Source organism: Anguilla rostrata, chromosome 6 (genome assembly GCF_018555375.3).
Source record: "Anguilla rostrata isolate EN2019 chromosome 6, ASM1855537v3, whole genome shotgun sequence".
Classification (NCBI taxonomy): Eukaryota; Metazoa; Chordata; class Actinopteri; order Anguilliformes; family Anguillidae; genus Anguilla; species Anguilla rostrata.
Genome location: NC_057938.1, coordinates 31,863,009 through 31,886,132, shown reverse-complemented (window position 1 = coordinate 31,886,132; position 23,124 = coordinate 31,863,009). Strand labels below are relative to the sequence as shown.

At 39.5% G+C, this 23,124-nt stretch overlaps 2 protein-coding genes and 1 pseudogene across 10 annotated transcripts in view; 2 read left to right on the top strand and 1 right to left on the bottom strand.

Annotated features, from left to right (window-relative positions):
- Positions 1 to 23,124, top strand: part of LOC135257884 (NADH dehydrogenase [ubiquinone] 1 beta subcomplex subunit 1-like) — a 417,122-nt gene that overhangs the window by 58,533 nt on the left and 335,465 nt on the right. The window lies entirely within an intron of this gene.
- Positions 1 to 23,124, bottom strand: part of hmbox1b (homeobox containing 1 b) — a 424,932-nt gene that overhangs the window by 117,157 nt on the left and 284,651 nt on the right. The gene's annotated exons all lie outside the window — the stretch shown is intronic.
- On the top strand, positions 3,157 to 3,670 carry LOC135257881 (small ribosomal subunit protein uS8-like; annotated as a pseudogene).

Genomic DNA, 23,124 nt, shown 5'->3' with positions numbered 1-23,124 from the left:
GTGACAGATAACTGTTCACAGTATTGCACCTTGCTGAGCATCATACATTCCTTACATAATCCATAACTGTTCTGGGTTACATGCACATTCATTCCTGTATAAAAAGTGCACTCTTTCTATGATATTGCTTAAAAACGATGATTAGAAGCACAAACTGGGGCTAGTGGGCAGCATGTGTAGCCAATGCAATTACTGTAGGTTATTTATTTGTATAGCATGTATTGATGGGAAAACATCGTGGGTCTTATATTTTGGGTCATCTTGCTAGGTTACCACAACAAAAATGATCAGGCAATGTAACGCTGTCAAGTCATTGGAAACAGGTATCATAACGTTAGTAAAAAAACGTAGCTAAAGCGTATGAACTACTAGCATTGAGCTAACGTTACTGTGCATAATTTATAAAATGTTAGCTACGTTTAGCTAGCTAGCTAGTTGGCTAGCTAACTAGAATGAATTAATTAAGCTACAATCAATTTAGTTAGCTAATTCATAACTATTTCAGGCGTGTTACTGGTCAGCTTAGTTATCGCTTATTATGAGTTTGTTACCTGAAACAAAGTGCTAGAGTGAGAGCACCTATTCGACCACCTTCGTTCGACAGACAGGAAAGCGTAAACTGATTCGCAACTATATATGAAATAGGCGAAATATCGGTAACAACCTGTACCTAGTTATGTAGGAAAAATATCCTTGTTATCCTCCTGTGGTTATTTTTTCAGTACTTTCACGTTTTTTTGTGTGCCAGCAAATAAGTCAGACGTGGTCCAGCGCTAGCATTTGGTTGCTAAGGGGACGTGTATCGACCACCCCATATAAATGAATGGAACTTGACATAAATTTGCTAGTATCCTGTCTTGCATATTGGAGGTTAATATGAGAAAGGGTGGTCTCTCATCAGCACGTCTAGGAATCCGTACATATTCACTGTTGTAACCTAAGTCGCAGGACGCAAAATAGCCGTTAGGAAAGCAGTTTGAAATTATGAAGAAAAGTCTGCGCCATTGACTTTAATGGGTCGCGATGACATAATTCATTGTCTTAAGTTGATATAGTAAATAAGGCTGTATTAGTATTACTAAATGTGTATGTATGAAGTTGATTTTTTAAAATACAGTTTATGTGTATTTTTACAGGACTTACATTTTAATAGGTAACGATGTCCAGTTATTTCTCAAAAATACGAAGGAACAACGGGCAAGCACCAGCTGTGATAATCGCAGGGATTCATCAATTCGTTTCACAATTTCCTAGTGAGGTTACAAAGTTAAATTATGTATTTTTACTAATTTTCGAAATATAGTTTGTTCCTGAGGTCAGGTTGCACCCCACAGCACAACAACCTGAGCCCAACATCAGTCTGTTCATCAGTTTAACTTTCACTCCATTTGTAATCGGTGCCATATTAGCCAGTAAACACAAACCCAATAATAAACAAACACAGACCGGAAGTTAACTTAGGGCCAAGCGCATAACCTTGGCAACGCGCGTGCCACTGATGAAACCGTCTATACACAAACCACCAAGCACGAGTTTGAAGAGCTAGTCTCCACTGGTAAGGGGCAAATGGCAGCTTTTCCAAACAGAGTAACTGGAAATGGAAATGGCCAATTGGATAACAAACCCGGAAGTACAAAATGCATGCAACAGAAACAAATGTAGACAACTTCATGTTATAACGTATAATAAGGAAAATATAAGCGCAAAATGTTATCGTTCCCAGTGTACACGAGAGAAGCCTCAGCAGCACTGTCAATAGGCAGAACTGTTCATGTACTGCTGGGTAAGTAGCAACAGTAGCTAACCAGACAACAATTTCATTAAACATATTTATATATATTCTTTCCAAAACCTAAGGGACAAAGAAAATTGAATTGCTAATCTCTTCTCCCCGTGCACACGATTAAACCATTTGAAAAAAAATGTATTTCACTTTTGATTATCACATAGGCTACAACTCCTTATTTTAGTTACAATAGAACGTAATGATTTTGAAATGAAAACTTGACGGAATATGTGGTTATTAACTGCAATGCACAGGAGGCTGTATCATTGTGCAACGGGCTCATGAGCAAGAGTAGCTACTGCAAGCGAGGTTGATACATTGTCAGTTCAGTGCCCTGACATTCTCTGCACTGGTTACCATCTCTCTCTGCTTGCCTGGAATATTCTGCTCCCTAGGCTTTCAAGCTAGGGTTCTGCTGCTAGCAGGGCTCTGATGTCCAATTCTCTTTTGGAAACAAAAAAAGGATATTTTTGCATTTATTCTACTACTATTCAGGCTACTCATTTGACTGCAAATATATGCAAAAGTTAATCAACCCACACTTTGTAGAAGCTACTTAGTATTTTACTCAATTTAGCTAGTTAAAGGTGGACCCTATGAGTGGTCTGATTAATCACTTTTCTTTCTTAGTTGTTGTGTATCGCATTGTATTAGATTGTCTTAAGTTTCATGGTTCATCCTGCCACATCCTTTTCATGCAAAAAGTGCTTCCATGGTTTAAAATTAATCATTTTCTCTTTAACCATGAACTTCCTGTTATTTATGCATGCATTTTTTTAGTCTGAGGCAGGGACTGAGATAGGAGGAGAGAAGAGTACTGTGACTCAGGCCGAGTGGAGGGATAAATGAGAGAGCAGAGGAAAGAGAGGGTGTTGAGAGGAGAGCATGAGCTGAAAGAGAAGAAGGAAGGGAACAGGAGAGAGAAACAACAGAAGAGCAAGCAGAGAGGCCTGACAAACACCAGACGTCAGGATGGGACCCCAAGTGGCTTGAAATCCCCAGATTCAAGTCGTTCCTCTCCTTTCAAATATAAATACATTTTACCCTCTCTTATTATTTAGAGGCAGTTTCTTGTTTTGGTTTTTTTTCACTACAGAAAGATAGAACTCTTAAATATAACTGTTAATGACACTTTTTCTCTTCCAGTTAGGAATGTTCTGTCAGCTCTATTGGCAACAAAATCAGGCTGCTAAAAGGGGAGTGGCAAATCGACCATTCATTGAGAATGGTTACCAGATATATTTATTTCATCAACAGACATTTGGCAACCAAGCATTACCAGCAGAGTGTAAAAGCTCAAGCCATGGTGGCAAAAGGTAAATAGTCATAAATTAATGTATGTTTTTTTTTTTTTTTTACTTGGAAGTGATATTAGATCTGATATTAGATCTGCTAACAACATTTACATCAGATAGGTTCTTCTCGCTCTTTCCGCCATATTGCAGAACTGGCATCATGGTTTGCATGAACGTTCTCGCCGATAAGCTCAAAAGCATCAACAATGCAGAGAAACATGGGAAACGCCAGGTGCTGATCCGGCCGTGCTCTACAATCATTGTACGCTTCCTTACCGTCATGATGAAGCACGGCTACATTGGCGAGTTCGAGATTATCGACGATCACAGAGCTGGAAAAAAGTTGTTAATCTCACAGGCAGGCTGAACAAAGTGTGGTGTCATCAGCCCCCGATTCGACCTGCAGCTTAAGGATTTGGAGAAGTGGCAGAACAACCTCTTGCCTTCTCAACAGTTCGGGTACATTGTGTTGACCACCTGAGCTGGCATCATGGACCATGAAGAAGCCAGACGGAAACAGACAGGAGGCAAAATCCTTGGATTCTTTTACTAAATGTGTACAGTCTTGCAAATAAAACAAATTCCAGTGGATCGTTCAAAAAAAAAAAAAATTAAAAAAAGATAGGTTCCTCTCTGTTGGTTGCATTCGACCGAGTAATTGTGCTGGAGCACAAAGCGGTTGTTGGTGGGCTTAAATGCCTGTATCGCATTACAAAATGTAAACAGGCCCACCACACTAACTACCCACTACTGTTGCTTGGGTGCAACTACTTTGAGAAGCTCAAGGTAAATGGGTAGCAATATACAATTGTGCAATTTTTAATGTTAACAGTATTGCTTAGAAATATTACCATAAATTAACATATTTTTATATTTTCTCTGATTCCCTTGAAGATTGATAAGAACAGAAATTACAAGTCTCATTACACAATTGATGACATGCTAGCGATTATAGCCAAGGTGGTGGAGGATCCTTTACTTAAGAACGTCAAGGTGTGGCCATTGGGCTCGAGGCAACTGGACCTGCATGTCAGGTATTATTAAACTTGGATGACAATGATAATAACACTAGGAAAACAATATCCATCACAAGTATTGATATTGCATAACACTTTCTTAAATCTTAGAGCATTTTTCCAGATACTTGGACCAGAAAAGTCAGCTGTGGAGCATCTTCCTTGATCTTGTGTCTGTGCCAAATGGGAAGGCTGGGAGACATTCGTGTCTGCCATAAAAAATGTTCTGACAGTGAAGAACATTTCAACCCAGAAGCTGTTTAGTCTGGGTACTGACAGAGCTGCTGTGATGACCTGTACGTAAATTATGATGAACAGAATATAATGGAATGGTTTCTTACAAGGCCTATAAGATATTGTGATACGTAGGGCTGCCCTTGACCAAAGATTTTCCTAGTCGACTAGTAGTCGTTAGTACAAGCCATTATTTGACTAGTCCTCAAACGTTTATGACATTAATTTAATTATTTAAATGTATATTTTTTGGGGCATCAGAAAATGGTTTGAGTTCCAGGGCTGAGAAAGAATGTTATAAGTAACATTGTTAACACTGTGCTACATTACAGAGAAATACAAAACCGTAATAATGAGCCTTTAAAATATAAATTTTACAAGCGCACGCACGAAGCGAGCCGCCTGTTAACGACAATGCTAACGGCAAAACCAGAAATGATTCTCAATGTGTCGGAACAACCAGAAAGGAGACTGAACATTTTGTTAATTTATTTCAACAGTATAACATCACATAACTTATGAACTTGTAACACCAACACAATAACTTATAAAACAAATGATAAATAAAAAACAGCGTTAAAAACTACGAAAAATTTTTTTCGTTTCTTTGTAACCCCTTAGCGCACATGCCAAATCTTGCCAATCCTTGCCCATTTAGGGGGTACCCTATTTAAAGCTTTGTAACTCCAGACGTGAACACCACTGAGACATGAAAAATGGCTTAAATGAAGCAAGACATTTGTACAATTTACAAAACTAATGCAGATTAGTTTATATTCATAATTTTGGAGGAAACAAATGGGCACAAATGCAATTGTCTCGACAAAAAATCAAAAATGAATTTGCACTTTTTTAGTTTGCAATGAAATACTGAGAGATTGCATATACACAGCAGGTTAAACTATACATATGCTGGATGAAAAACTTCTTGACCACAAGTTCAAAAAATCTAAGGGTGGATATGTAGAACCACACATTTATGAAGCAAAAACTAAGCAGTGTACCCAGCGTCTCCAAATCTATCCAAAATGTCTAAATTATGCATTGCTGAAAATCACAACATATTCACATTTCACTACAAATCAACTGTTTTGACTCAAGAAACTCACTGTTGCATCATTTTTAAGTGGGACCAAGTGGGAATTACAAGCTTTCCGTCAGTACAGTGGTATAAAATATCTAGGGGTCCAAAAACATATCCAAAATCTCTCCAAAACTGAATAAAATGCATTTTGTCCATTATAAAGCATATAAATGAGCCCCTTGTGAAGGTTTAAGATGGAACATTGCAATCAGATTAAAAAATAATGCAAAAATATTGTGGTACAGTACCTAAATGTGTAATAATTAAGTCTTGTATGTATTTCTATACTCTGTACTCTCGTATGTTTTCTTGTATGGGGATAGGAAGACATGAAAATTTGCAACTGTCCACCACATTTTGGCAATGTTCCAACTCTCACGTCATCACTGTTGCATGCTTCACAAAAAATATTACACTACTAACGCTTACATTACAGTGTGAAATACCTATTTAAAGAAACTCAATTTCAAAAATAACGTATATAACTAAAATATTTTGAGCAGTAATACTTACATAGCAATATGACATTTTATCTGTGTTCAGTAGTATAGAGACAGAGACAGTAAATCAATGACAAAGTCCTATCTGCTTCTGTTTTGTTCCAGAAAACGATGTCAGATAGGTCTATCAGCAAAGATATGGCTTATTTATGCCCCGAAGTCCTCAATAATAACAGTATTCTCAAGAAATTATGAAAATCATTGACAACGTTTCGTTAGGTGCAGCGTCTTTTAATGCTACCCCAGATGCGGAAGTGAATGCGATGATAAGAACACTTTCCGTTATGCTATAGCTACATCGTTAGAAAGCTTATACTCTCACCTACTGAATAAATGAATTGTCAATCAAGCCAGGCTGTACTAAAAAGGGCGACAACGCCGTAGACAACAGGTGTGGTATTACGCACAGCTATTCTTGAAGGTACCCAGGCATCACAGATGCGCGTATATTTCACAAATGGATTGTTCAAGACAATATATGACCACTCAGCCTCAAAAGGGACAACTACACGCGTAAAACCAACGTTAAGGTTGTATATTTATTCAATGTTTAGTCCCAGATATTGACTGTAGAATTACATGGTATAATTTTCTTTTTTAAATGTCTCCTTTATTTCGTTATTCAGTGAGCAGCGTTTTCACTGCCGTATTGGCATATTTTAGGGCTATTGTCGGGTTTATCTTGTTGCTACGGAATATTGCATTACATTACAGGCATTTGGCAGACGCTCTTATCCAGAGCGACGTACAACAAAGTGTATAACCATAACCAGGAACAAGTGTGTTGAAAACCCTAGAGAGAAGTACCGTTCCAAGTGCAGGGAACAACTGCATAGTTCAACTTGGACCCTGTAGGTTAAACTGATTAACACTAACACAAACAAGAACAGCAACAACGCAGTCTATGCAAAAATACAAGCAATAGTTAAGACGAGTGCATTAACTAAGTCACCCACGAAACAGCTACCTAGTTACAACCCTAAGCTTACAGTCAATGTAGAGATTAAATTGAGAATACGATTTCTCTCAGCATAATGACGGATTTAAAGACTAAAGAAACTATCCCGTTATTGTCTTCAAATGGATCCATGCTAAAGAAAAGTAATGACTCATCCTCTCAAGGCTTTTACTAACAAACTTTTAGTAGCAAAAAATATCAACTCGCCATCCTACTTCCTACGCTCAGAGTACCGTATTATTTATTTAGACATTGGCAGAGTACAGCATAAATTGCGTCTTTTGTTTATATTCAATGTTAGTAATTGCAGAGAGAAACTGCAGCTGTAGACACAATATAGTGTGTTATGTTATGGTAGCAATGGAACGAAGCGGACTACATATCTATTACTGTCATAGACCTATTTCACATTTCCGGGTATGAAAACCGGATGTAGGGGTCTCTCATTTCCGGTTATCTTAACAGCCACCAAAACAATGGCAGCGACGAAGAGCAACCAGTTTTGTTGCGTTCCCCTGTGTACCAATTCGAAGAAGAATTTTTGTCCTTTCACAGCTTTCCCACAGATGTGCTCCAAAATGAGAAGAAAACTTGCTAGGTAGCATGACTGTTGCAAACTAACATAAACTAACTCATTACGATAGCTAGCTAGTTAGCTACTGCTTTGTGAATCAATAAGATTACACTCAATATTAAACTTTTCTCCTCACATACATTTGGGTCCAAAAGTCTGAGTCCACTACCAACTCCTTTGTTTTTTATCGTTCATTGAGAACGAACGCATTTTCAGTCATGTGGTATTTGTTACTCAAGAATGTCATAAAATCAGTTAGCTAGCTATATTTTATGTTATGATTAGCAAATTACGTTTTAGCCAGCTAGCTTGTTAGCAAGCACATATTTGGATATTCAATGTTGAAACTGCAGATGCACGTTTATTTTAGTTGTTAATTGTAATTACAAAATGTATTGACGGACATCGCGACAAGCCTACTTAAGATATATCAGCTGATTTTAAAATGTGTGGGTAGTTTTCATCAGCGATGAAAACAAACAGCTCGGTAGTGAACTGAACACCATTACACAGGCAATCTGACAAGCAATATAAATCTTTATTAGAACAACTACAGCACAAACAACATGTCACAAAATAGTAACGGTAGTACAAAACTTAGTTCAGAGATATTTCACTTCGGTATAACAAGTAATTTTGTGGAGCCTAACACATTGTACTTACATAGCTCTGCCTCCCCTGCTGACCGTCAACGTTAACAGAATCGCTTTTCCTCAAAGTTGTCAGGCTCCCTATTCATTCATTTTCGGGACAACCGAGAGGAACAGAGATGCTGTTAACGGACAGCAAATGTTGCTTCACGCTACAAAAACACAATGGAGTCGCCTCCAGAAAATAATTTGTTATGTCGAAGTGAAATATCTCTTTAATCGGCTAACTCTGGCGAACCAGAGCTAACGTTATACTTACCTTCATAACCGAATATAAACTTCTCTAAACTTTTATAGCCCTTGTCTAGTTTAGACCGCTTAACTTTCACTGGCAATGCGGATAACATCGGACAGTGAACTTTGACAGAGCTATTAGAGACTGTGAGAACACACGTCGCTGTTTAGGCTCAATTTTTCGCTGTCAGAAATGGACTTGTGTCCATAGCAACAGTAACCGGGAACAAAGTATCCCTACATCCGGTTTTCGTCGCCATCTTGTGAAATAGGCCTATTGTTTTATTATACCAGCATGTTTTCGCGCATTTGCACAGAAACTCAAATACTATCAATAAAATGTTTAAGCTATTTCTCAGCATAATGACAAATTCAAAGACTAAACGAACTCACGCGATACTGTCTTCAAATGGATCCATGCTCAAGAAAAGTAATTATTCATCCTCTCAAAAAGCTTTTACTAACAAACTTTTGGTAGCCTAGCATGCACTCTGGCTGGCACTGTCTTCCATTGCTTCCCCGACGTTCAGACCCTACCCTCACTGATAAAAACTAGACCCTACGGTGTCGGATTACTTGCGTCGCCATGGATGTCGCTTGTAAAGAAGTTTACTAGAGCGTAACTATAGATTGAGCTACAGCTTCACACCCACTAATAGAATCCAAGCGGCAAACACTATGGCGGACATAGGTGGTCCCAAAAGTTGTAGAGCACATTCAGACGCATTGGTCGATGAAGTTTTGTGTTGATCTGACTTACGGTGTGGGAGTTATGGCCTTTTAAAGTATTACCCTTTGTTATAGCGCCACCATCTGGCCGACATAGGTGATTTGTAGTGACTGAGTAGTGGGGGGCCATAGGAACCCACCTACCAAATTTGGTTGGTCTACAACTTATGGTTGCTGAGCCTCAGACATTTTAGCGGAGAAAAATAAGAACGAATAATAATAATAATAATAATAATAATAATCCTAACAGATACAATAGGGTTCCACCAGCTTCGCTGCTTGAACCCCTAATAATCCTAACAAATACAATAGGGTTCCACCAGCTTCGCTGCTTGGACCCCTAATAATAATCCTAACAGATACAATAGGGTTCCAGCAGCTTCGCTGATTGGACCCCTAAATACACAGCAAAATGAAACACTTAAGAGAAATATCAGTGGAAAAATAAACAGGGCTACGGAAAAGTAGCCTCAACATGGAATGAAAACTTTCCATTTTTTCTGAGGTCAGAATACAAACAAAAATGTAACATCAACACATTTAACGGCAGCAATGAGTTGGCAGTGTATGATTAGTTTCATGGCTATCGAGTCAGATAAATAGAGTACATGGCCGTAGCCCTAACTTCTGTGTCATTTGTGGAATAGACAGCCGTGCAGAAGATTACAGCGTTTTCAATTCATTCTACCACGTTAAGCGCACGCATGCTTTGTAGGGTACATGGCGAGTGGACGTCCGCCAGCAAACCGGACTCCAGGGACTGAACTAAAGCAACGAGACAGAGAGTAAAAACACCTATGTTACAAACACATCTTTGCATGCAGAGTTTGCATGTCACCTGCTTGGGGTCGTCCTTTACACGCTCGAAATGATCCCACACTTTGGATGATTTCCTGCTTGACATAGTCTAACAATTTTTTAACGACAAGGCGCAGGTCCCGAATGGAGTTTGAGGTTTTTAAAAAAAAAAAAATTTCCTGCGACTAACCGACCAATGAAAACTTGGTCGACTAAGACTCTTCTCATCGACTAACGGTTTGGTCAACTATTAGGGGGCAGCCCTAGTGATAAGTATCCTATATATATCCTATATAATATTTTTCTCATGGCCTCCAGGACAGCCTGGACAGGAGGTTTTCAGCACTTGGGGGTTCTGGGGACCTTCAGTGTGCTTAAACCAGGAGCTGCCAGTGAGGATGATCAAAGCAATTTGGGCAAGCTCAGCATCCTCACCAAGCAGTCCAGTAGACCTCCTACAGGCAGCCTGCTTGTCCATGGTAACTACCACCATGAAAATACAGGAGGGGGGCTGGATAATGTTATATAAAAGTGCTGTATGTTTCAGAGTTCAGAGCAACTTTCCATCATGGAGAAGCTAGATTCCCAGGAGTAAGAATGAGGACAGCTCTATCCTTGCCTGAGTCAGGTGATAGCAATTGCCCTGACAATACCCATCTCATCTATAAAATGTGAGGGGGACTTTTCAACAATGAAAAGAGTAAGAATTTACACTGATTTAAAACCAATTTAAAAATTGAATCCCCATTGTCGCTCCAAAAGTTCAAATTGCACTTCTTACATTTCAGTTCAAGGCAGACTTGAGGAACAGGATGCAGGGGAAACATCTGACTGCATGTATTCGGTTGCGCATCAATGGGCCACAAACCAAGGACTTTCCATACAGGAGACCACTGGAGATTATTTTATGAAAAGTCCAGGAGACTTAAGTGCTCTGACAAAACATGTGAGCTCTGTCATTAAGTATTGAGGGTGGGAGACACAGAGACTACATTGTGTTGCTAAATAAAAAGATGAAACATTCTTAGGGGAGAGTCCCATAAATGTATCTATGATCTATAAGGAACAAGAGTAATTATGCAGTTGTGATTCAAGTCTGGGTCATCGCCCTTTATAATCTTAAAAACACAGCAGAATATGTGCATGTATAGAATGCAGTATATATTTTATCCTGCATTTTGGCTCTTTTTCTGCGTAAAACATACAGAATACTGCATTAGCGCAACCTCTGGTAAAGTAGGCTTAAATGTTTTATTTTCAGGGCCAAATGAATGGGGTGGAAAAGACTAAACTTAATTATAAAACGCTTAAGTGTTCCCCCCCCTCCCCTCCATGGTGTTGCCTAACTAATTATAATAGTGTTACATGAGAATGTAGTAGAGCAGTGGTTCTCAACCGGGGTTACACGTACCCCTCGGGGTACGCGGGAAGGTCGCAGGGGGTACGCGAGATGATTTGATAAATTAATAACATTTTGATTTAATTTTTTTTGTATATATATATATATATATATTTTAAAGCAACTGCATTATGCAGGGTAAAATACACAGTTTTTTTCTTTTCAAAAGATAGAAACTGTGTTAAAACCGTAATTAGTATGAGACTACATCAATGCAATTTACAGTAGCGAGCAAGAAGGAACATCGGCACACACGCAAGCAGCGTAGCCTAGGCCTACATCAGTTCACCTGCTACCTAGCTGTGCAGTTGGACAAAATGGACAACTGGCTAAAACGTGCGAGCAGCAGCAAAAATCCTCCCGAACCTCCAAAAAAAAAGGATCGAGCAAACAGTCAAAACCCAACATTTTCGCGAAGAATATGTGCTGTTTGGGTTTATGTCTACAGCTGCCGATCCACCGCAACCGCAATGTTTCTTTTGCGGAGAGAAGCTGGCTAATAACAGCATGAAGCCCGCGCATCTGCAGCGGAATCTAAACACTAAACACACATTGCATGTTGGTAAGCAACCCCACTTTTTTAAGAGAAAAACTCTTAGAATTTCGATCATGTCAGTTGGCAATGCAAAAGGCATCGACAACATCAACCAAAGCACTCGAAGCCTCATATCCAGTGTCTTTAATAGTGGCGAAGTCTAAAAAGCCATACTCCATTGCCGAGGAGCTAATATTACCTGCAGCAGTTGTGCTGGCAGAGACCATTCTCGATAAAAAATCAGCAGACGCACTTAAGAATGTACCACTGTCAAACGACACTGTTTCCCGAAGGATCTGATGAAATGGCAACTGATATTGTTGACATGCTTAAAGTGGCTAGTTCCTTTGCCCTCCAACTTGACGAGTCAACGGATATAAGCGGGCAAGCGCAGTTGGTTGCGTTCATGCGATACAGGGACATCAACGACATTTGCGAGCATGTTCTTTTTTGCAAAAGTTTAACGGGGAAAACTACTGGAGAGGACATCAACGTCAAAGTTTTTTCTGAGATCGCGGAATTAGCTGGAATTTCTACACAAACATCCGCACAGACGGAGCAGCTGCCATGACCGGTCGAGTGAGGGGGCTCACGTAAAGAAACAAAATCCAACTGCACAGTGGTCACACTGCATCATACATAGGGAAGCTTTGGCCTCCAAAAGAATGAGCCCCGAGTTACATGAAGTCTTAAATGAGGCTGGCAAAGTCATAAACTTCATAAAGTCAAGGCCACTGAATTCTTGACTGTTTTGTCAGCTCTGTGAAAACATGGGGTCTGAACACCAGCAACTGTTGCTGCACAGAGGTGCGCTGGCTGTCCAGGGGCAGAATATTAAAAAGATTATTTGAGCTGCGTGCTGAAGTGCACACCTTTCTAACAGAGTACAAATCTCCATTCGCCACAATGTTTGAAGATACCAAATGGCTAGCACAACTTGCCTACCTTCCTGATGTGTTCAGTAAATTGAATGATCTGAATCTGACTCTACAAGGCAAGGACTCAAACGTTCTCCATCTGCTGGACAAAGTCAATGCTTTTATGAAGAAAACAGAAATCTGGAAAAGGGCATGTACAGGTGGGGATTTCAGTTGCTTTCCTCAGCTTCATGCTTACCTTAGCACTGAGGACAATGAGAGAGTTCATATCAAGCCAATTCTAGAGGGACATTTGGATAAGATTGTGCATGAGTTCCAGTCACATTTCCCAGACATTGAGGAGAGATCTGCTGGACTGGACTGGGTGAGAAACCCTTTCCTCTTGCCAGAGGCCAGCAGAGATAAACTGCCTGCAAACATTCAGGAAAAGCTTTTGGACATTTCCTCAGACCGTGGCCTGCAGATGAGGTTTGAAAGCATAACTCTCTCACAGTTTTGGTGCTCACTTCAAAAGGAGTACCCAGACTTGGGAAAACGTGCTTTGGATCATTTACTACCTTTTGGATCTACTGATGTCGGTGAAGTGTCATTCTCAGCAATGACTCCGATTAAGACAAAACAAAGGAACAAACTCTTCTTGGGGAAAAGTTTGATCACTGCTGTGGCCACACTCCCCCCCGGATAACACAGCTCATCAGTGGAAGACAGGCCCAAGTTTCTCACTGAATTGTAAGTAGTATAACAGTTATTATTGAGCAGAATGAGCTAACATTTGGTCAATATTTATGCTGACAATGTGTGTAAACTGGTTTAATTAATGCTCTTATTTGTCATGGAAAAGACTTTTAATAGAAATATTTCCCTTTTTTGTCCGGGTGGATAAGGGGGTACTTCGGGTGGGAATTGTTTTTCCAAGGGGTACAGTTGCCCAAAAAGGTTGAGAACCACTGTATTAGAAGGGACACATTCTCAAGCTTGCCTGAGATTGCTGCCCTCCGGCTCGATTGCTTGTGTCTGACACGCACTTCCTGTTTGTGGTGGAAGGAGTGAGCGGTGTTTGAAAAAGTTTGTTACAGGATTGTATTGTGCTTTCAAGTGGGTATCAAGGTGGCCACATCCTCTCAGAAAAGAGAGTTAGTGATAGTGGGGGATTCAATTATTAGAGGGGTAGACAGCATAGTCTGTTTGCATGAAAAGGAGTCTCGTACGGTATGTTGCCTGCCTTGTGCCCAGGTAGGAGACCTCCTGGAGCGTGCAGACAAGCTCCTGGCCAAAGCGAGGAGGGATCCAGTAGTCATGGTTCATGTAGGAACCAATGACATAGGTAACGGTAGGTTTGAGGTTCTGCAGGACAAATTTGTGGAGCTAGGAGAAAAGACTGGGAGCAGAACCTCCACGGTAGTTTTTTCTGGAATACTACCAGTACCATGTGCAAGTAGATGAAAGCAAAATTTTATTTGGAGGTTTAACACATGGCTACAAATCTGGTGTAGGAAAGATGGGTACAGGTTTATGGGCCACTGGGACTACTTCAGGGACAGAGGTGACCTGTACAAGCGTGACGGGCTGCACCTAAACTGGAGGGGTACTGCTGCACTGGGCCAGCGTATGCTTGAGTTATTTTGTCGAGAGTTTTACTAGAGAAAAGGTTACCGATAGACTGGAAGGCATATTCAGTACTCTGAATGTCTTATCAGATATTGAAATAGAGGACAAAGAAGTAATGGATGAATTACATAAACTAAAGACAAACAAGGCAGCAGGTCCTGATGGCATATACCCAAGAGTACAGAGATCAAGAGTAAGAGTTAGCAGAGATCATTTTTAAACCACTGGCAGGTATTTCTTGAAAATAGCAACATCACAAGAAATAGCCAGCAGGGTTTTCATAAGGAAAGGTCATGTCTCAAACCTTCTGGTATTCTTTGAAGAAGCTACCAAATCTTTTGATTGTAACAAGGCGTATTATATTATCTACTTAGATTTCCAAAAAGCATTTGATAAGGTACCACATGACTGAAGGGTAGAACACAAAGAGTAGTAGGAGGGATATTATCTGAGCAGGGAACAGTTAGAAGTGGAGTCCCACAAGGATCAGTACTAGGACCACTGTTCTTCCTCATTTATATCAATGACCTTGACAGGGACATAGAAAGTACATTAGTCAAATTTGCCGATGATACAAAACTGGGTGGCCCAGCTAATAGTTTGGAAGCTACTAAAGTAATCCAAAAATATTTAAATAAAATCCAGAAGTGGACGGAAACTTGGCAAATGAAATTTAATACAGCCAAATGTACACCGATCAGCCACAACATTAAAACCACCTAACTAATATTGTGTAGGTCCCCCTCGTGCTGCCAAAACAGCTCTGACCCGTTGAGGCATGGACTCCACCTCTGAAGGTGTCCTCTGGTATATTTGGATTTCTGTATATATTTGTATCTACTGTATATTTGTATCTGATATATTGTATCTACTGTAAATTTGTATCTGATTGTGTTACTTTGTTGTCTTTGATGCTGCAACAGTGCAAATTCCCCCCCGGGATCAATAAAGTACACTACTACTACTACTACTACATATTACATTATTGGTTTTTATTCCATAAAATTTTTTTAATGGATTACATTATTGGGAGTTATTACACTATTGGTAGTTTATTACACTATTAGTTGCTACAGGGCTATAAAAAAAACTAAGATACTGTTAGAGGGTGAATTATTTCCACGTGATTTTAAAAACTCTCAACGGGTCAGAGCTGTTTTGGCGACACGAGGGGGACCTACATCGATTCCGCTTGGGTTTTTTGCATCAAAGTGCTAAGAGTCTAAGTTTTACAACAGTATATGGGTTATAGCACAGCACCTTGAATCAATGACCAATTAAAGCAATTATTTATGACAATGTAATGGTTAGACACCAGCGTCTAATTTCACAGCCTTTGGGCTTTAAGGGTTTTACTGCTATCAATACAAACAAATATTTTGTTCTTTGGATAAGCCATAAAGTAGAGAACAGCATTACACAGGGAAGTATAATTAAATTAATTTAAACAGGCCACAAGGTCAAATATTTGAATAATTTCCCTAACAAATGCCTACAGTACTTTCTCGTGATAAAATGACTTGCTGCAGAGATTTCAATTTGCAGCGAGGAAAGTATCAGTTAAATAACTGTCACTTATGTTATGTTATTGATATTGTGTTCACATGTAAAGTAATTGTATCTCTTTTTTTCCCAGAATTCTAACACTAATACTTACTCAATATACAGCCATTGAATTGTTGTTTCTTAAAAAAATATTTACTCTCAACCCAAACAATTTTTTAATCTTCAATTATGTTTTTTTTTTTGGTGGGGGGGGGGGGGGGGGGAGATACTATACTACTCTTAAAACATCTTTGAATAACACAGCATGTTACCACATGCTAACAAATAGTTAGGAATAGTTAAGAAATACGTAACACGTGCAGATTCAGATGACAGTCTTTCCAACTGTATCCTGTCCAAGTATTTTATTAAACGATACAGGTTGAGACTAAACTACTATTTAAAACTGGACAAACATGAAAAACCAGCCCACTTGCCTCACTCCCTCTTCAGTGTTGTAGGTCTTTTGAATAAATTCAGGACAAGGCAGAAATTGGGATGGCAGGTATGCCATCTAGCCAGTTATGCCTTGGCAGGGTATGCCCCATACCTATACAGCACCGAGAGTTTGGCACTTTTCAGGTTTTCCCCACAGAAATAATCGCAACAGCCACAGACTCACAGCCCTTAAAAACATGAATATCTGTACATTCTGACCCCATTGCAACAGACAGAATTCATAAACAACTTCACATGTCCACATAATAAAGCCCCAAACTAAGGGGATTTCGCATTTTCTCCTCCTCCTTTTTCTTGCCAGAAATGCTCCTAGCCCACAAAGAATATGCCTCCGCATTGGTCATTTTACGTACACCAGCTAATTCTTCCCCAACACCATCCAATCAAAATGTCACATACACACGCAAAATATATCTTTTTACCCAAGAAAATTGCGAGTCTCTACAGCTAGTCAGTTTGTGGCTCAGTTGTAACGTCACGGGCAACAGATCGTTGAGTCACAGGTCCAAATCCCACCTGAAGCAAATTTCTTATCGACGCTTTCATCGGACGCACGCGCGTTGCCAAGGTTATGCGCTTGGCCCTAAGTTAACTTCCGCTCTGTGTTTGTTCATTATTGGGTTTGTGTTTGCTGGCTAATATGACACAATACAATACAAACGGAGTGAAAGTTAAACTGATGAGCAGACTGATGTTGGGCTCACTTTGTTGTGCTGTGGGGTGCAACCTGACCTCAGGAACAAACAACATTTCGAAAATTTGTAAAAATACATAATTTAACCCCACTAGAGAATTGTGAAACTTATTGCTTGAATCCCTGCGATTATTATAGCTGGTGCTTGCCCGTTGTTACTTCGTATTTTTGAGAAATAACTGGACATTGTTACCTATTAAAATCTAAGTCCTGTAAAAATACACATAATAAACAGTATTTAAAAAAAATCAACTTCATACATACACATTTAGTAATACTAATACAGCCTTATTTACTATATCAACCTAAGACAAGCAACACGCTCGTAATTATCTCATCGCGACCCATTAAAGTCAATGGCGCAGACGTTGCTTCATAACTTCAAACTGCTTTCCTAACGGCTATTTTGCGTCCTGCGACTTGGGTTACAACAGTGAATATGTACGGATTCCTAGACTTGCTGATAGAGACCCTCTCTCATATTAACCTCCAATACGCATGACAGGATACTATCAAATATATGTCAAGTTCCATTCATTTATATGGGGTGGTCGTTACACGTCCCCTTAGCAACCAAAAGCTAGCGCTGGACCGCCTCTGATATATTTGCTGGCACAAAAAAAAAAAAATCACAAAAGTACTGAAAAAATTACCACAGGAGGTTAACAAGGACATTTTTCCCTACATAACTAGGTACAGGTAAGAAGTAAGAAGCCTGCAATAGTTATGAATTAGCTAACTAAATTGATTGTAGCTAGCTAGCTAAACGTAGCTAACATTTTATAAATTATGCACAGTAACGTTAGATCAATGCTAGTAGTTGATATGCTTTAGCTATATTTTAAACTAACGTTATGATACCTGTTTCCAGTGACTTGACAGCGTTACATTGCCTGATCATTTTTTGTTGTGGTAACCAAGCAAGATGATGCAAACTATTAAGAGCCACAATGTTTTTCCATCAATGCATGCTATACAAATAAATAACCTACAGTAATTGCATTGGCTACACATGCTGGCCACTAGCCCCAGTTTGTGTCTCTAATCATCATTTTTAAGCAATATCATAGAAAGAGTGCACTTTTTACACAGGAATGTGCATGTAACCCAGAACAGTTATGGATTATGCAAGGAATGTATGATGCTCAGCAAGGTGCAATACTGTCAACAGTTATCTGTTTCTGTCACTTGTTGTAGTGTAACAATCGCATTTGAGTTTGGCCAAGTAATGGTTCTTTTCTTCGACTCGTAACCCCAAATAATACTGGCTAGACATAGTTTTAACTAGCTAGCTAATTTACTTATTTATTTTGCTTGTTATCAGAAATAGTCTATAGGGACTCTGTTATTGATTGTTTGCAGAAGTCTGCCGGAAGTTAAGTTAGGGCCAGAACAACGCACATGCGCACTAACGTTTGTTTATGTTGTTACCGTTGAAAGCGTCTATACAATATCAGTCTCAATATTTAAATCTAAATCTATATTAAAATCGCACCTCTATGCTCAGGCTTACAATCAGTTGTAGTCTGGAGACAGGGTGCGAGAAGCCTGTAGTCATAGAGCTTTGTAGGTGGCAATCCTTTCCTTACTGTCACCTGTCAATCAGCTGTGACCCGACTTTACATGGACTGGCTCTTGATAGGCGGGTATGGTTGTCTACCCCTCATGACTGCATGGGCTCTCCATCCCTGTCCTCGTAGATATGCAGCCATATTCTACTCCTGGCGGGGTCCCTCTAATACATACCACTGGCACTTTACTCACTGTCTGCTATATTGCAAATTCCCTAATTGCCGTTTCCACCCTCTTCCCCACGCTGCCGGCGGGGCTCTTGCCCCAACCCTCGAGAGTACTTCGAGAGTCGTCTGGTCTCCCCCACCTCTGCGGTCCAGTCCCTCCTTCGTCATTGCCTCCACCCTGCCCACATCTGCCGCCACCTGCTGTTCCCCATCACCGCCACCCGGCCCCACCCATCATCTGAGCCACATCACATATCATATCTTGTGCATAAACTGGCTGACATGCTGGTCACCAGTCGGCACCCGGAGCCGACCAGAGGAGGATGGGTTTCCCCCTTGAGCCTGGTTCCTTCCAAGGTTTCTCCCCATCTGCCACAGGGAGTATTTCCTTGCCACTGTTGCCTTAGGCTTGCTCCTGTGGGGGTTTAGGCTAGGGTTGTCTGTAAAGCGTATTGTGACAACTGTTGTAAAATACGCTATATAAATAAAATTAGATTTTTTTTATTTTTGATACATGCTTATTTGCTCACTGATAATTGTCTATTATTTCTCAACTATTGCTTTAGTACCACATCTACCTGCCGTTCACCGAACGTATAGACTGCATAATAACATATCATCTACATGTTCAGTTAACCGCCTACAATATTGCCAGCCCATATAAATACAACCGGAGCTCAGCTGTGCTTACTGACCTGTCTTCTTCTTTAACCCCTTAGCGCACATGTCAAATCTGGCCAATCCTTGCCCATTTAGGGGGTACCCTATTTAAAGCTTTATAACTCCAGATGTGAACACCACAGAGACTTGAAAAATGGCTTAAATGAAGCAGGACATTTGTACCATTTCCAATACTAGCTTTATATTCATAATTTTGGAAGAAATAAAGTGCTACAAATGCAATTGTTTAGGCAAAAAATATAAAATGAATTTGTTTTTTTAGTTTGCAATGAAATACTGAGAGATTGCACAGCAGGTTAAACTATACATGTCCTGGGTCAAAAACTTCTTGACCACAAGTTCATAAAATCTAAGGGTGGATATGTAGAACTACTATAGATGTATGAAGCAAAAACTAAGCAGTGTACCCAGTGTCTCCAAATCTATCCAAAATGTCTAAATTATGCATTGCTGTAAATCACAACATATTCACGTATTTCACTACAAATCAACTGTTTTGACTCAAGAAAATCACTGTTGCATAATTTTCAAATGGGAATTACAAGCTTTCAGTCAGTACAGTGGTCTAAAATAGCTAGGTGTCCAGAAACATATACAAAATCTCTCCAAAATTGAATAAAATGTTTTTTGTCCATTATAAAGCATATAAATGAGCCCCTTATGAGGGTTTAAGATGAAACATTGCTATCAGATTTAAAAAATAATGCAAAAATATTGTCACAATGCGGTACAGTACCTAAATGTGTAATAATTAACTCGTGTGTATTTCTATACTCTGTACTCTCGTATGTTTTCTTGTATAGGGATGAGACAACATGAAAACAATTTTCAACCGTCCACCATGTTTTGGCAATGTTGCAACTCTGACGTCATCACTGTTGCACGCTTCACAAAAACTATTACACTTCCATCTAACGCTTACATTACAGTGTGAAATATTCACATTATATAACACCACTAACCTATTTAAAGATACTCAACTTCAAAAATAACGTATATAACCTAAATATTTTGAGCGGTAATACCTACATAGCAATGATGAAATCTCCTCTATGTTCAGTAGATGGAGACAGAGACAGTATCAATGATATTGTTCTATTCGCTTCTGTTTTGCTCCAGAAAACGATGTCAGCTAGGTCTATCAGCAAACATATGGCTTAGCTATGTTCAGAAGTCCTCAATAATAATAATATTTTCCAAGAAATTACGAAATATCCTTGAACACATTTTGTTAGATGCAGCGTATTTGTCTGCTAGCAGAGTGAATGCGTAAGTGAATGCGATGCTAAGAATATTTTCTGTTATGCTGACCTATAAAACGCTATTCCAAAAGCAGAATTAGACATGTTATACATCGTTAGAAAGCTTATACTCTCGCCTACTGAATAAATGAATTATCAATCAAGCCAGACTGTATTAAAAAGGGCGACGACGCCGTAAACAACAGGTGTGGTATTACGCACAGCTATTTTGGAAGATACCCAGGCGTCACAGATGCGCGTATATTTCCCAAACGGATTGTCCAAGACAATATATGACCACGCAGTTTCAAAAGGGACATCTCTACATGTAAAACCAACAATAAGGATTTATATTCATTCAATATTTAGTCCCAGATATTGACTGTAGAATGACATGGTATCATTTTAAAAAACTTTTTCTCGTTTATTTCGTTATTCAGTGAGCAGCGTTTTCACTGCTGTATAGGCATATCTTAGGGCTATTGTCGGGTTTATCTTTTTGCTATGAGCGACAATTGTGGGGCTGCGAAACTCCGTTTTCGGCATAGTTGTCGTGTATCGTCTACTAATGAAACTGAAACAACGCGTTTCTGTTTTCATCTCACACTTTGGTTGCAGTAGCACCGAATGTTTGAGTTTAGTAATCTAGGCACGCCGGCGTTCCCACCACTAGGGGTTGTGCGCTAAGAGGTTAAAGACACTCAATTTCAAAAATAATGTATATAACCAAAATACTTTGACCAGTAATACATAGCAATAATGAAATCATATCTGTTTTCAAGAGACAGTAGATCAATGATAAAGTTATATCCGCTTCTGTCTTACACCAGAAAACGATGTCAGCTAGGTCTATCAGCTAACATATGGCTTCGCTATACCCAGAAGTCCTCAATAATAACAGTATTTTCCAAGAAATTACGAAAAATCGTTTCATTAGGTGCAGCGTCTTTTACTGTTACCACAGAGTGAATGTGTAAGTGAATGCGATAAGAAATTTTTCAGTTACGCTGACCTATAAAACGCTATTCCAAAAGCGAAATTAGACATGTTATACATCATTAGAAAGCTTATACGCTCACCTACTGAATAAATGAACTGTCGGTCAAGCCAGACTGTACTAAAAAGGGTGACAACGCCATAAACAACACGTGTGGTGTTACGCACAGCTATTTTGGAAGATACCCAAGCATCACAAATGTGCGTATATTTCACAAACGGATTGTCCAAGACAATATATGACCACTCAGTCTCAAAAGGGACATCTCTACACGTAAAACCAATGGTAAGGTTGTATATTTATTCAATATTTAGTCCCAGATATTGATTTTAGAATGTCATGGTACCATTTTTTAAAACTGTCTCATTTACTTTGTTATTCAGTGAGCAGTGTTTTCACTGCTGTATTGGCATATCTTCGAGCTATTGTCGGGTTTATCTTGTTGCTATGACGGAATACGATTTTTGAGTGGTGAAAGAATATCTTTATGAATGCCCAGATAGACAATATTGTCCATTGTGTCATGGGTGGGGGGTGTAGTAGGTGAGACAGCAGGGAGGGGGTGTGTGTAAAATGAATGACCAGAGTGACAATGGTGGCGCTGCGAAACTCGCAACAAACGTATTTGGCATAGTTGTGGTGTATCGTCTACTAATGAAACTAAAACAACGCGTTTCTGTTTTTAACTCATACTTTGGTTGTAGTAGCACCGAATGTCAAAGTTCAGTAATCTCGGCATGCTGGCGTGCCGGCCACTAGGGGCTTTGCACTAAAACCACGAACGCATTTCATCAAAAAAAATTCACACTTTTAGACAGCTACTTGACAGGCGCACTGCCAATGTAATTGACTGCGAAGTGCAAGGTTGGAGGATCGAATCCCGCCTTGCCCTCAGGCAGATCCTTTCATATCTTAAACTAACATTTTCTTACACTTAGCCTATATTGCTAACTAATAATTGTATATTGCTTTTGCACTTATCCAAATATCAGAATCTCATGCATTGTTTACAATAGACACTCGCAGCCAATGCATTTCTGACGTAATGTATGATTTTCTTAAAAGTTACACATGCCCACTGTGCATTCTACTACTTCATTATTCAATTGGCAGTGTAGAAAACGTTCTTATCAGCAACGCCACATACTATAGAGCCCGACGATATATGGTTTAGTCCGAATACGGCCATTATTTGACTTTGAAAATCGGATGCAGTATGCAGCGATGTGTCCGATTTAAATAATAAAAAAACAAAAAAAACATTGATTATTTATCTGTACTTGTCTGTTCGAACGTTGTAATTGCTATTTACTAGAATTATCCAGTAGAGGGAGCTCTAATACAAGTGTGAACTGCAGCAGCTGACGCGCTACTTCTGTAATAAGACGTTTGTCACTCGTGCCTCATCCATTATTCTCCACTGCAAGACTTGTCTGCACAGATTCGATTGCCGCAATAAATGTATGTAGGCTATATTTAGTGAAAGTTTT